Raw genomic sequence first — 14153 nt, forward strand, 5'->3', positions numbered from 1 at the left:
GCCAACAAGCATCAAAACAAAAACCAGTTCTTCAGTTACCATCCCCTGGATCATAAGATCACCCAAGTGAATTTCGTGAACAATCGGGCGGCTGTCTTTCCAGAGACCAGCCCTGCTTTCGTCGTGTTTGTCTGTCGAGCGTTCACGCAGATCGAAATGTGTCGACTGATTTCAAGGCACAAATGAACATTGGTGTGAAAGGGACATGTGCCCAATAGAAACAGCGGTCGGAGCAGAACAAACTTAAAGGCATAAGATCGTGAAAGTGAATGTTAGAGTCGGCAATGTTCATGAAATGGAAGGAGGAAAGTAAAGGCGGCCTATTGACTGTGGAAGGAAGAAAAAGCTGGGAGAACAGGCGGGTTTGAACTGCGGCACATGAAGTACAGGCATGTGAGAGTGCTGTGATTTGATGGAATATTTAGTTTTACTTCATGCATTAAAGATTGATGCATTACTGCATTCGATGAGCAAGAGAGGCAGAAGACAAAAACTATGCCATGACTCGGATTCGAACCGAGGTTGCTGCGGCCACAACGCAGAGTACTAACCACTATACGATCACGGCACCACACCACAACTGGAACTGCTCTACCTGTAGGATTTATAAAGCTCCTTGAAAGTAGCAAAAGATCCCAAGGGGCTTCACAGTCACGTTTTCAAACAAAATTTGACACTGAAGGAGATATTAGAAGCAAAATACTGCCGATGCTGGAAATTTGAAAAAAAACCCAGAAAATGTTGTAAATAATCAGCAAGTCAGGCAGCATCTGTGGAGAGAGAAACAGAGTTAACGTTTCAGGTCGATGATCGGTCATCAGAACTGGAAAAGGTTGAAGATTAAACAGAAATTGTGAACTTTGATTGATACTTCACGTTATTCACATCTTACACTCGCAGCACCTCCGGCCGCCAATCAGGACTTTGTTGATTTGAGCAGAGTTCAGCGAGCAATGCAAAATTCATCCACCGTGGCTTCGGATTGGACCGAGACCCTGGACTTCTGGATGAATATCAGGAAGGAACCAACACATCAAACGGTAAATGCAATAATGGCGCGGATGGGATAAAAACCATGCGTGGAGAGAGAGGTCGAGAGTGAGCATGTGGCGGTGCGTGGCGTTGAGCGTGGATCTCAGGAAGCGGCGGGAGCAGTGGTTGGAGGAACGCTGAATATCATGGAGATATCTGGAATCATGGGTGGATCCGAAACTTGAAGGGTGGAATTTAAGTTGGAATCCACGTGGAATAAGTCGGAGCCGGACACAGTTGCTGAGGAAGGAGATGTGTCTGTGAAAGTGAGTTTTAGTAGAAACCTGATCAAACACTCTCTCTTCAGCAGCACCGAATCTCTCTCCTTCAGAGCTGTCCTGGTCCGCAGTTCCATTTCATCCTTCGCCTCATCCGGCGCTTCAACAAAAAACTTTTTTCCTTCCTTTCAGGTGTCAAGGACCGCAAGTTTCAACAACTCTTAGATACCAACACCCCTCCCGATCCTTCTTCCCCTTCACTTTCCTCTGACCCCACCCCTCCCTCCAATCTCTTTGTCGTGTTTTCACCATTCCCTCTGACCATCCCCTCTCTGACCCCGAAAGTCAGTCCTCAGCAAAGGCTTCAGTTTCATCCCCTTACGCCCCCACCTCAATGGGTTTCGAGCTCGACACGATGCTGAGCTCTTCCTCCGTCGCCTTCACCTCCGCGCCCATTTCTTTGGCCAGGAGTCTTCCCCCCGCACAGCGGACCCTGTCTCCCATCTTCAGATTTCTCATTCAACCTGGACCCCTCCCTCTATCCTCTTACCCTCTCTTGATCTTTCTATTGGGAACTGCCGGCGTGACATCGGCCGTCTCAATTTCTTTACTCCCCTCACTCACTCTAACCTCCCTCCATCTGAACTCGCAGCACTCCGTTCTCTCAGGTCCAACCCTGACATTGTCATTAAACCTGCTGACAATGGCGGCGCTCTTGTTGTTGTGAGGCGAACAGACCTCTACCGAGCGGCGGCTGAACGCCAACTCTCCGATACCTCCTCCTACCTCCCCTTGGAGCGTGATCCCACCACCGAACATCAAGCCATAGTTTCCCAGACCTTCAATGACCTTATCTCCTCTGGAGATCTTCCTCCACAAGGCCTCCACCTCATTGTCCCCCAACCCCGCTTCTAACTCCTTCCAAGATCCACATGCAGAACTGACCCAGGAGATCCATCGTCTCAGCCTGTTCGTGCCCCCGGATAATTATTTCTTCCTAGTTTGACTCTACTTTCTCTCCCCTCGTCCAGTCTATTCCGACCTATATCCACGAATCTTACAACTCCATGCGCCACTTGAACAATTTCCAGTTCCCCGGCCCTAACTGTCTCCTTTTCACCATGGACTTCCAGTCCGTCTACACCTCCACCACCACCCCCCCCCCCACCCCCCACAACAGGACGGCCTGCGGGCCCTCCGCCTATTCCATGAACGAAGGCCCAACCTATCCCCATCCTCCACCACTCTCCTCCGTCTGGCTGAACTTGTTCTTACTTTGGACAACTTCTCCTTTGACTCCACTCACTTTCTCCAAATGAAAGATGTCACTATGGGAACTCATGTGGGTCCGAGCTATGCCTGACTTTTTCTGGGGGATACGTGGAAGATTCTTTGTTCCAGTACTACTCTGTTCCCCTCGCCTCTTTTTCTGGTACATCGATGTCACTTCCTGCTCTCGCCCCAATCAAGTTCGCTTCCAATTTCCACCCTTCCCTCGCCTTCACATGGTCCATCTCTGAACCTTCCATTCCCTTCCTCGACTTCTCTATCTCCATTTCCGGGGATGGTCTGTCAACCAATATCTGTTATAAGGCCACCGACCCCAACAGCTACCTTGATTACACTTCATCCCACCCCGCTTCCTGTAAGGACTCTATTCTGTTCTCCCAGTTTCTCCATCTCCGTCGTGTCTGTTCTGATGATGCCACCATCCACACAAATGCTTCCGATATGTCTTCCTTTTTCCTCAATCGAGGATTCCCCTCCACTGCAGTTGACTGGGCCCTCGACTGTGTCGGTCATATTGACTCCACTTCTGCCCTTACCCCTTCCCCTCCCTCCCTCCCAGAACCATGACCGGGTCCCCATTGTCCTTGGCTTCAACCTCACCAGCCTCCACATTCAATGTATGATCCTCCGCCATTTCCTCCACGTACAAGCGCGATGCCACCACCAAAAACATCTTCCCCTCCCCTCCCTTTTCAGCCTTCATAATGGACCGCTCCCTCCACAACACCCTGGTCCACTCTTCCATCACCCCAAACACCCGCTCTGCTCCCCACGGTACCTTCCCATGCGAGTGCAGGAGATGCAAAACCTGACCTTTCACCTCCTCCCTTCCCACCTTCCAGGGTCCCAAACATTCCTTCCAGGTGAAACAGTGATTTATTTGTAATTGCTTTGCTGAACACCTCCGCTCAGTCCACAAGCGTGACCCTGAGCTTCCGGTCGCTTGCCATTTTAATTCCCCGTCCCACTCCCACTCTGACCTCTCTGTCCTCGGCCTCTTACTCCGTTCCAATGAAGCTCAACATAAGCTCGAGAAACAGTACCTCATCTTTCGATCAGGCTCTTTACAACCTTCTGAACTCAACATTGATTTCAATAACTTCAGATCATAAACACTGATCACATTTTTTCGGACAGCAAGTGCTGATTGTGGTTCAAATTTTGCCATTTACAGCTCCTCGAGACCCATCTTTTGTTTCTTTACTTGTCCCATTACCACCCTCCTTGCACCATCATCCCTTTTGTTATTTAATCACTCCTGCCCTCCACCCTATCAGAGACCTTCCCTTTTGTTCTTTCCTCCCCTCCCCTTCCTCCCCCATCTCTTTTCCTGACGCTGGACTTGCTTAAAAACTGTTTAATCTTCAACCTTTTCCATTTCTGACGAAGGGTCATCGACCTGAAACGTTAACTCTGTTTCTCTCTCCACAGACACTGCCTGACTTGTTGATTATTTGCAGCATTTTCTGGTTTTATTTCAGATTTCCAGCATCTGCAGTATTTTGCTTCTAATATCTCCTTCTGTGGCTCGGTGTCAGATTTTGTTTCAAAACGCTCCTGTGAAGCGCCTTGGGACGTTTTGCTGCGTTAAAGGTAAATAGTACAGACAACGTTAGCACAGGTGGGATGTGGTGCCGTGATCGGATAGTGGTTCGTACTCTGTGTTGTGCGCTGCTTCTTTTGTCTTCTGCCTCTCATGCGAATAGAATGCAGTCATCTTTGATCCGTGAAAGCAAATCTCATATTCCATCAAATCCCCGCACTCTCACATGCCTGTACTTGATGTTCCACAGTTCAAACCCGCCTCTTCTCCCAGCTTTTTCTTCCTTCCACACTCAATAGGCCGCCTTTACTTTCCTCCTCCCATTTCATGGACACTTTCCTGCTCCATTGCCGACTCTAACATTCACTTTCACGATCTCACGCCTTTAAGTTTGTTCTGCTCCGTCCGCTGTTTCTATTGGGCACATGTCCCATTCACACCAATGTTCATTTGTGCCTTGAAACCAGTCGATACGTTTCGATCTGCGTGACCGCTCGACAGACAAACACGACGAAAGCAGGGCTGGTCTCTGGAAAGACAGCCGCCCGAATGTTCACGAAATTTACTTGTGGAATCTTGTGATCCAGGGGATGGTAACTGAAGAACTGGTTTTTGTTTTGATGCTTGTTGGCTCTTTTCTCTCAGCAGTTGAGTTGCGTGAGTGACGGGCAGCGCTGCAGAGCTGCGAATGGCGGTTGAAAGGTGCACATTTGGCAAGTTGGGGCGGTGCAGTGAGATCGGAAGTGTTCCGCCTTGATCTTAATAGTTCTGTTGAAATTTGTGATTGAATCGAGTAGAGGATAAATGTAAAGAGCGCCTGTGGGGAAAAAGGAGCGATTACAGGTCATGAGCGAAAGGTCTTTCAAATTCTCGTGGCGCAGGACGCTGTGTGTGGAAACGGCAGATTTTAAAGCGCGTGTGTCGGAAAGTAAAGTGCGATCTTGTGTGTGAGAAGAGCCCAAGAAAGTTGTTCTTGAAGCTGCGCCCTTGAGGCAAGTTGCAGATTGTCAGGAAAACTGCTATAGTGAAAGCTCGAAAATAAGCCCAGAAACTACTGGCAACACTCAACAGATCAGGCAACATCTGTGGAGAGATATTCGCTTTCCCAGGGCCTCATTGTGTATTGATTAATATTAAAGACCTGCACAAGATGGACGTGTTGCACCTCAACAAGGCTGGGACGAATTTCCAAGCAGGGAAGTTCCTCTTAACTGAACAGAGAGCAATGCCGGCCGTTTTTGGGTGTCAGCTATTTTCAATCTGTATTAACGACTTAGATGGAGGGACCGAGTGCAATGTGTCCAAGTTTGCTGACGATACAAAGCAAGATGGGAAAGTAAACTGTGAGGAGGACACAACGTGTCTGCAAAGGGATATAGACAGGTTAAGTGAGTGGGCAAGAAGGCGGCAGATGGAGTATAATGTGTGGAAATGTGAGGTTATTCACTTTGATGGGAAGAATAAAAGAACAGAATATGTTTTAAATGGTGAGAAATAATTAAATGTTGGTGAAATTAAAAAGGAAATTAGGAAAGCAAAGAGAGGGCATTAAAAATAATGGCAAGTAAAATTGAGGAAAACCCAAAATATTTTATAAATACATAAAGAGCAAGAGGATAACTAAGGAAAGAGTAGGGCCTATTAGAGGCCAAAAAGATAACCTATTCGTGGAGGTGGAAGACGTGGGAATGGTTCGCAATGAATAATTTGCGTCTGTCATCGCAAAAGAGGGGGACGATGCAGAGATTGTAGTTAAGGAGGAGGAATGTGAAATATTGGATGGGATAAACATAATGAGAGAGGAAGTATTAAGGGGTTTAGCATCTTTGAAAGTAGATAAATTGCCAGGCTCGGATGAAATGTACCAGGCTGTTAAAAGAAGCAAGGGAGGAAATAAGGGAGGTTCTGACCATCATTTTCCAATCGTCCCTGGCTACAGGCATGGTGTCGGAGGATTGGAGGACTGCTAAAGTTGGCCGTTCTTTAAAAATGGAGAAAAGGACAGACCCAGTAAATACAGGCCAGTCAGTCTAACCTCGGTGGTGGGCAAATTATTGGAATCAATTCTGAGGGACAGCATGAACCTTCATTTAGAAAGGCACGGATTAATCAAGGACAGTCAACATGGATTTGTTAAGCGAAGGTTTTGTCTGACTGACTTAATTGAATTTTTTGTGGAGGTGACAAGGAGGGTTGATGAGGGTCATGCGTTTGATGTAGTGTACATGGATTTTAGCAAGGCTTTTGACAAGGTCCCACATGGCAGACTGGTCAAAAAAATAAAAGCCCATGGGATCCAGGGGAAAGTGACAAATTGGATTCAAAATTCGCTGAGTGGCAGGAAGCAAAGGGTCATGGTTGACGGATTGTGACTGGAAGGCTGTTTCCATTGGGGTTCACGGGGCTCAGTACTAGGTCCCTTGCTTTTTGTGGTATATATTAATGATTTAGACTTAAATGTAGCGGGCATGATTAAGAAGTTGGCAGATGATACAAACATTGGACGTGTGGTTAATAGTGAGGACGAAAGCAGTAGAATGCAGAAAGATATCAGTGGACTGGTCAGGTGGGCAGACAAGTGGCAAATGGAATTCAATCCAGAAACGTGTGAGGTAATGCATTTGGGGAGGTCAAACAAGGCAAGGGAATACACAATAAATGGGAGAATACTGAGAGGTGTAGAGGGAGAGAGAGACCTTGGAGTGCGTGTCCACTGATCCCTGAAGGTAGCAGGACAGGTAGATAAGTTGGTTAAGGAGTCATACGGAATACTTTCCTTTATTAGCCGAGGCATACAATATTAGAGCAGGGAAGTTATGCTAGAACTGTATAAAACACTAGTTAGGCCACAGCTTGAGTGCTGTGCACAGTTGTGGTCACCACATTACAGCAAAGATGTGATTGCACTTGAGAGGGTACAAAGGAGATTTATGAGGATGTTGTCAGGACTGGAGAATTTTAGCTATGGGGAAAGTTTGGACAGGCTGGGGTTGTTTTCTTTGGAACAGAGGAGCCTGAGGTGTGGTTTAATTGAGGTGTATAAAATTATGAGGGGCCTGGATAGAATGGACAGGAAGGACCTATTTCCCTTAGCAGAGGGCCCATTTAGCAGGGGATTGGTCGGAGGATTAGAGATGAGCTGAGGAAAACAAAATTCACTCAGAGGGTGGTGGGGTTCTGGAACTCACTTCCTGAAAGGGTGGTAGAGGCAGAAACCATCATCACATTTAAAAAGGACTTGGATATGCACTTGAATTGCCGTAACCTAAAGGGCTACGGACCAATTGCTGGAAAGTGGGATTAGGCGGGGTGGCTCTTTTACGACCTGTAGAGACATGATGGCCTGAATGGCCTCCATCTGTGCCATAAATTATCCATGTTTCCATGTTGATGTTCATTTTGCTGTCTTGTACATGAAATACAAGAAGTTAACATGCAGGTACAGCAAGCAATTAGGAAGGCAAATGGTATGTTGGCCTTTATTGCAAGGGGGTTGGAGTACAAGAGTAAGGAAGTCTTGTTGCAATTATACAGGGCTTTGGTGAGACCACACCTGGGGCATTGTGTGCAGCTTTGGTTTCCTTATCTAAGAAAGGACATACATGCCTTAGTTGCGGTGCAATGAAGGTTCACTAGATTAATTCCTGGGATGAGAGGGTTGTCCTATGAGTGGAGATTGCGTAGAATGGGCCTATACTCGCTGGAGTTCAGAAGAATGAGAGGTGATCTCATTGAAACATGAAAAATTCCGAGACGGATCGACAGGGTAGATGATGAGAGGCTGTTTCCCCCGGCTGTGGAATCCACAACTAGGGTTCTTAGTCTCAGGGTAAAGGGTCAACCATTTAGGACTGAGGTGAGGACGACTTTCTTCATTCAGAGGGTTGTGAATCTTTGGAATTCTCTATCCCAGAGGGCTGTGGATATTGAGTGTATTCAAGTCTGAGATCGATAGATTTTTGGACTGTAAGGGAATCAAGGGACATGTGGATCGGGCGGGAAAGTGGAGTTGAGATCGAAGATCAGCCATGATCTGAGTGAATGGTGGAGCAGGCTCGAGGGGCCGCATGGCCTCCTCCTGTTCCTATTTCTTATGTTCTTAAAATGTGGAACTCGGTACCACAAGGAATAGTTGATGATACTAGCATAGATGCATTTAGGGAAAGCTAGACAAACACATGAGGGAGAAAGGAATAGAGGATATGTTGATAGGGTGCGGTGAAGAAGGGTGGGAATGTGGAGCATGAACACAGTCATGGAACATTTAGGCAGAATGGACCGTTTCTGTGCTGTAAATTCTATGTAATTCTACGATAGACAAGTTAATAGAAGGTGCAGACAGTTGATAAATTTAATTTAATGTGGAAATTATGAGATAATATATTTTAGGAGGAAAAACCAGGACTGGAAGTGCACACTCAATAGAACGGCACAGACCCTGTGAATGAACAGAGAGACCTCGCGTTTCAAATATATATTCCATGAAAGTGCAGATCCAGGTCGATAATGCCCATCTCCAACCTCCCTTTCCTCTCCAAAGTCCTTGAACGTGTTGTCGCCTCCCAAACCCGTGCCCATTTCAACCGCAATTGCATGTTTGAATCCCTCCAATCAGTTTTCCGCCCCTGCCACAATACTGAAACGGCCCTTATCAAAGTCACAATTTACATCCTCTGTGACTGTGACCGTGGTGAACTATCCCTCCTCATCCTTCTCGACCTGTCTGCAGCCTTTGACATGGTTGACCACACCATCCTCCTCCAGTGTGTCTCCTCCGTCTTCCAGCTGGGTGGAACTGAGCTCGTCTGGTTCCATTCCTATCTCTCCAATCGTAGCCAGGGAATCAAATGGAATGGCTTCTCTTCCTGTTCCTGCACCATTACCTCTGGCGTTCCCTAAGGATCTATCCTTGACCCCCACCTATTTCTCATCCACATGCTGCCTCTTGCGATATCATCCGAAAGCATAATTTCAGGTTCTACATGTACGCTGACAACACCCACCTCGACCTCACCACCTGTCTCGACCCCTCCACTGTCTCTGATTTCTCACACTGCTTTTTCAACATCCAGTAATGGATGAGAAAAACATTCCTCCAACTAAATATTGGCACAAACTCCGTTCCCCAGTCACCGACTCCATCCCTCTCTCTGGCCACAAATAAATAGACCATCATGAAATGGTCACAGTCCGTTTCTTGAGCCTTCTCCTTCGTCGAAGAATCTTTTAAACTCCTCGCACAAGTAACCATTGAACTGAATGTCTTGTTTTGCGGTATGTTCGAGATTGTTCCAGGTCAGCATTGCAATAATTCGGGGTAGTTGAAAAGTGGGATCATTATATTAAATCTCGATATTTATCACAGCCCCGCCCCCCAAACATTCAAACCACCGTTCAGGAGGAGAACCCCTCTGCTCGCTGACCGACATTGGCTCCCAGTCCACCAACATCTCAAATTTGAAATTCTCATCCTCGTGTTCAATTCCCTCCATGACCTCGCCCCTCCCTATCTCTGTAACCTCCTCCACCCCGACAACCCTCCGAGATCTCTGAGCTCCTCCAATTCAGGCCTCTTGCGCATCCACAATTTTCATTGCTCCACCATTTTTTTTTAATTTGTTCACGGGATGTGGGTGTTGCTGGCAAGGCTGGTATTTATTGCCCATCACTCAGAGGGCAATTAAGAATCAACCACATTGGGTCTGGAGTCACATCTCGGCCAGACCGGGTAAGGACGGCAGGTTTCCTTCCCGAACGGACATTAGTGAACCAGATGGGTTTTTACGACAATCCGGTAGTTTCATGGCTATCATTACTGATGCGAGGATTTTAATTCCAGATTTTTATTTAATTAATTGAATTTAAATTCGACAGCCGCCGTGGTGGGATTTGAACTCGTGACTCTGGATTTTAGTCCAGGCCTCTGGATTCCTCGCCCAGTAACATAACCACTACGCTACCGTGGCGGCCGTGCCTTCAACGGACTGGGCCCAAAGCTCTGGATTTCCCTCCCGAAACCTCCCGCCTCTCGACCTCTCTCTCCTCCCTTCAGACGCTTAAAACCTACCTCACCTGTCCCAATATCTCCTTTTGTGGCTCCGTGTCACATTTTGTTTGATAATCGCTCCTGTGAAGCGCCTTGGGACGTTTTACTCCGTTAAAGGCGCGATATAAATGCAAGTTGTTGTTGTTGGGGTGGAGAAAGGGTTTTCTTTCTTTTTATCACTCTTTTCTATCTCTCTATTTCTTTCCTTTCTCGGGCTCTGTTTTCCGGGTCTGTTCACTGACACACATTACAATCTGTGTCACTCGGTGTCTAACAATGTGAGGCAATGTGTTTTATTCCCGCTGTGTTATCTCTCTGGCGATTTGCTGATAAATGTTTAACTCGCGGCCTGTTCCCGTTAATGGTCACAATCAGTAACAGACAGACAGAGCGTGTCTGACCGCCCTGAGATGTGCAAAAGGCATCAGTTTAGGACAAATGCATCAAACCAAATGTTTATCGAGCACCGAGAGAGACAAAAACCAGAGAGAAAGGCAGAAGGAAATAGAGAAATAAAAGCTAAATACAGACATCCTTGATGTCTCTCTATTCCATCCCCAACCGTTCAGTGTCGGGTAAAAATGTCAGTGCAAATAAATGTCGGAGAATCGGCCCAAAGAAGAAACAAAATAACCAAAAACTGCCGAGACCCGGGATCGAACCAGGAACCATTTCAGATCTTCAGTCGAACGCTCTCCCAACGAAGCGACTTCGGCCCGACTGGAAACCTAAGTTTTGCCTCAGCCTCTTGGAATAAAATATAACCCCGGGTGGAATTGCCCCTCCCGCTCATTCCTCACCGGGAGAATGAGACCGACCATCAAGGAGAGATTTTCTGAGACTGTCGTTGAATCTCATTTATATTAAACATTCCTTGAACTCTCTGCCGGGGGGATTCAGAGCTGGGGTTCGCCATGAACCAGCTTCCCCTCAATTCCCAGCTTTATCAGTGAATCGAACAACAAACGCTCGACAGAGCTCAGGTTATATTAATAATAAAAACAGAAAATGCGGGAAACACTCAGCAGGTCAGGCAGCATCTGTGGAGAGAGAAACATCCTTTCAGGTCGATGACCTTTCATCAGAACTCTCTCCACAGATGCTGCCTGACCTGCTGAGTATTTCCAGCATTTTCTGTTTTCACTTCAGATTTCCAGCATCTGCAGTATTTTGCTTTTGTTTTACAGCTTGTATTAATGTTATGCTGATGATATCTTAATATTATCTTGTTTTTGGGCCATTTTAAGCAGGTTCATGGACAAATTCTTCCGTCATCCCTTCTCCCACATCGCTTCTCTCTCTCATTCATTCTTTTCTCCCTTCAATCCAGAAGAGGGCGGGAATCAGAGCTCACCCCCCGAACCCTCCGCACACAGAACCCCGTCTACCACCCCGTGTGATCCAAGAGACAATTCAATGCATTACAGTCTGTATAAACACAGAAAGCTGACACACCAGGGGAGATCGCACGGTGTTGGACACGGAGTGAAATAAGCTGAAGTGTTTATAAAAAGTTACAGATCACAACACGTGTCTCTGTCTCTCTCCGCCATCCCGGCCTGTGTGGAGTGAGCTGATCTCAACTGGTGTGGTACTGAGTCCCACACGGAGCAGGGTGGGCACATGTTCAATCTCCAGCCTGTACTGAGTGAGCTGATCTCATGAGGTGTGCTCCTGAGACACGGAGCAAGAAAAGCCGAGGCTCAGTCCAAGGCCTGAGCCGAGTGAGCTGACTCAACGTGTTCCTGGTAATTTTCATCAACATCTTTGAATGTGGCAGCACAAGTTGGTGAAGCCGTTAAAACAGCATCCGGTTCCTTGGCTTAATAATGGAGAAATAGAGTACAAAAACAAGGAAGTTATGTTAAACGTTTATAAATCATTGTTCAGGCCTCATCTGAAGTATTGTGTCCAATTCTGGGCACTATAATTTATTAAGGATGTCAAGGTCTTGGAGAGGATGGAGAGGAGATTTCCCACAATTATACCAGGGATGGGGTTTAGTTGTGTGGAGAGACTCGAGAACCTGGGATTGTTCTGCTTCGAGCAATGAAGGTTAAGGGTAGAAGTAACCCACGTGTTCAAAATTAAGAGGGGTTTTGATCGAGTAAATAAGGAGAAACCTCACCCACTGGCGGGAGGGTCGGCAACCAACGGACGCAGATTTAAGATAATTGGCAAAAGAACTAGAAGGAAAATAAGGAGATTTTATTTTACACAGCGAATTTTTATGATCTGGAACGCACTGCCTCAAAGGATGATGGAGCTCGATTCAATCGTAACTTTAAAAGGAGAATTGGATAAATACTTGAGTATCTCTCCACAGATACTACCTGACCTGCTGAGTGTTGCCAGCAGTTTCTGGGTTTATTTTTGAGTTTTCACTATCGCAGTTTTCCTGACAACCTGCAACTTTCCTCAAGGGCGCAGCTTCAAGCACAACTTTCTTGTGCTCTTCTCACACACAAGATCGCACTTTACTTTCCTGCACACGCGCTTTAAAATCTGCCGTTTCCGCACACAGCGTCCTGCGCCACGAGAATTTGAAAGACCTTCCGCTCATGGCCTGTAATCGCTCCTTTTTTTTCTTTCAACCGCCATTCGCAGCTCTGCAGCGCTGCCCGTCACTCACGCAACTCAACTGCTGAGAGAAAAGAGCCAACAAGCATCAAAACAAAAACCAGTTCTTCAGTTACCATCCCCTGGATCACAAGATTCCCCAAGTAAAGTTCGTGAGCAATCGGGCGGCCAGACCTGTTTGTCTGTCGAGCGGTCACGCAGATCGAAATGTATCGACTGATTTCAAGGCACAAATGAATATTGGTGCGAATGGGACATGTGCCCAATAGAAACAGCGGTCGGAGCAGAACAAACTTAAAGGCGTGAGATCGTGAAAGTGAATGTTAGAGTCGGCAATGGAGCAGGAAAGTGTCCGTGAAATGGAAGGAGGAAAGTAAAGGCGGCCTATTGACTGTGGAAGGAAGAAAATGCTGGGAGAAGAGGCGGGTTTGAACTGTGGAACATCAAGTACAGGCATGTGAGATTGCTGGGATTTGACGGAATGGATAGATTTTCGCCACCAATAAAAAATATTTCTTATATATATTTAAGATTGATATATTGCTGCATTTTATTGGTATGTGTGGCAGAGAATAAAAGAGGCGAGAAAGTTATGCCGTGATTCGGATATGAACCGAGGTTGCTGCGATTACAACGCAGAGCATTAACCACGATACGATTACGGCGCCACACCTCAGCCATAGTTACTGGTCCCGAACCGCAACAATAGGCAACGCCTGACTGCTTTGTGACGAAGGATTTTTGGAGAAGAGGTCAAAATAGGCAGCGCCTCAAAACTGTGTCAGAATAGCGGGCCAGCCCCTCCCACGGCCCATCCTTTAAATATCCACCCAGCAATTTCACCAGCGCTGGTTTCATCAACTTGTGCTTCTTTTTAATTTGTTCTCGGTATTATCTGTCCTGATCCTTTACTTGGCCCTCTAGAATCCTAGAATCATAGAAAGGCTACAACACGGAAGGAGACCATTCGGCCCATCGAGTCCGCGCCGGCTCCATGCAACAGCAATCCAGCTGGTCCCACTCACCCGCCCTATTCCGGTAGCCCTGCAATTCTTTTCCTTTCAAGTCCTTATCCAGTTCCTTTTTGAAGGCCATGATTGAATCTGCCTCCACCACCCCCTCGGGCAGTGCATTCCAGATCCTAACCACTCGCTGTGTAAGAAAGTTTTTCCTCATGTCACCATTGGTTCTTTTGCCAATCACCTTAAATCTATGTCTTCTGGTGCTTGACCCTTCTGCCAATGGGAACAGTTTCTCTGTATCTACTCTGTTTAAACCATTCATGATTTTGAATAACTCCGTCAAATCTCCTCGCAACCGTCTCTGTTCCAAGGAGAACAGCACCAGCTTCTCCAGTCTGTCCACGTAACTAAAGTCCCTCATCCCTGGAATCATTGTCGGAAATCTCTTCTGCACCCTCTCTCAGGCCATCAGATCTTTCCTA

At 46.8% G+C, this 14153-nt stretch overlaps 1 non-coding gene across 1 annotated transcript; it reads right to left on the bottom strand.

The window, feature by feature from the left end:
* Positions 1-496: 496 nt before the first annotated feature.
* trnah-gug (transfer RNA histidin (anticodon GUG)) lies at positions 497-568 on the bottom strand. Its single transcript has one exon. It is a non-coding gene; the product is annotated as a tRNA-His (tRNA).
* Between the last annotated feature and the right edge of the window lie 13585 nt (positions 569-14153).

The sequence above is a fragment of the Heptranchias perlo genome, chromosome 35 (genome assembly GCF_035084215.1).
Source record: "Heptranchias perlo isolate sHepPer1 chromosome 35, sHepPer1.hap1, whole genome shotgun sequence".
Taxonomy (NCBI): domain Eukaryota; kingdom Metazoa; phylum Chordata; class Chondrichthyes; order Hexanchiformes; family Hexanchidae; genus Heptranchias; species Heptranchias perlo.